Below are 1,965 nucleotides of genomic sequence, written 5' to 3'. Positions count from 1 at the left end.
GCATAGCTTAGGCGAAGCCCTGCCGGAGATCTCCACCGCCACCGCCACCACACCGTCGTGCTGTCGGGATTCCGAGGATGATCTACTACTTCCGCTGCCTGCTGGAACGGGGAGAAGGACGTCGTCATCAACACTGAACGTGTGACCGAGTACGGAGGTGCTGCCCGACGGTGGCACCGTCAAGATCTTCTACGCGCTTTTGAAAGTGTCAAGCGATCATCTTCTGCAACAACGAGATCTAATCTCGTAGGCTTTGGAAATCTTCGAGGGTTAGTCTCATGATCTTCTCGTTGCTCCCATCTTCTAGATTGCATCTTGACTTGTTATTCGTTCTTGCGGTAGGAAATTTTTTGTTCTCTATGCTACGAATCCCATCAGGCACATGCACATGTCCTTGGCAAGATCTTGGAAGGATCATGCAGCAGCCCTCTCCTTGTGCCCAACCAGCACCAGCACGAGATAACACCTCCCCTGCACACCTCTGCATCCCTCCCTGGTTTGCCTAGCAACCCTAGCTAACCCTAGTCCCTAGGAGCTTGCACATGCCTGTTTGGCACATCCCTTTTGGTCAGGGTGATCGAGCACACTCCAGCACCCACCACCATGCAACAACACCTTCCTCACTGTAACATCCCAGGAATCGACCCTTCCTAGGATGCTACCACACTAAGCTAAAAACTAGAAAGTCAAGGGATCATTCGAAAATTGGACAGAGTTTTGTTTATAGATAAGGACATCCACGACAGGCACATAGCAATAAGAGGATAGATATTGACATTTTAACTTAAAAGAAACATCCGTGGAGTTCATAAAATCTTGTTATATCGGGAGACACCAAATATAACGGTTCATAAGGTAACCGGGATTAAGTGACTACTACAGTACGACCAATAGGTATCGAAACATATATGTCTGCATAATAATATCTAAATATGTGTGAGGTGCTCAACAATGTAGATGTGCTAGCCCGGGTCCAAATGCATGTTGTTTACTTAGTACCTGAAATCCAAATGAAACGCAAGGGTGAGTACGGAAATACTCAGCAAGTACAACATGGAACCACGAGAACGATAATCATTAGCAAGCATCAGAACTTCACTCGGAAACATGGATTTTATCGGAAAACTGAAATATGGGTTTTCACAGTGCTGGCTCGGAGTTTACCAGCGCGTTGGCTCGGAGTTTACCAACCTGCGGCGGTATGGGCTCGGAATTTACCAACCCGCGGCCCAATAAGTTTAGAAGGAAGTTAGTGAGTCAAATTACCAAATAAGAACCAAGCACACCAGAAGCACAACAAACAGCGCGATCAAACAGTAAAGCGACAAGGTTCGTAATGCACTTGCCTTGAAGCAAACTTTTAATTCGTAGAATTACACTCGACACCTGAAGCTCTCAAACCTGTGGTAAACCTATCATCAGAAGTATTCTAAAAGTAATAATTATCTCAAAGATTGCAGGTACACGTAAATCTGTCCTATCCTGGTACAAGCTCATAGTTTGCAAGTTGCAACCCCCAACCCACGATCTGAACCAATAGTAGACATGATATGATATATGTTCCTTATCTGCAAAGTGCATCATCATCCGAACCCTTATATCCATAAATTGTGCAGAAGTGTTGTAGTTTATTTTTCCTGATAAGTACATCAAACAAAGCGGTTCAAAACAATCTTTATTCACTTACTTCCAAGTTCCATGCATATCTTGTAGCCGTGACCTCACATCAATTAGTAAATCTTGGTTTTAATTAGTGAAGTAGTACTAGGTTGCTTTAGCTAGCTAGTGCTGCCAAACGACCCATCTCGTCTTACACTTGCCCAGGATCGGATAAACAATTCAGGTTTTGCTGTCAGATCATCATTCACATTGCAGCTTCTAGTTGGCTAACGCCTACCCATCAGACTAATCGATCCATGGCATGTAACTACGGATCAAAGAATCGAATCTGAAGAACATTGGTAC

Source organism: Lolium rigidum, chromosome 1 (genome assembly GCF_022539505.1).
Source record: "Lolium rigidum isolate FL_2022 chromosome 1, APGP_CSIRO_Lrig_0.1, whole genome shotgun sequence".
Lineage (NCBI taxonomy): Eukaryota > Viridiplantae > Streptophyta > Magnoliopsida > Poales > Poaceae > Lolium > Lolium rigidum.
Note: the sequence above shows the minus strand (reverse complement) of the source record.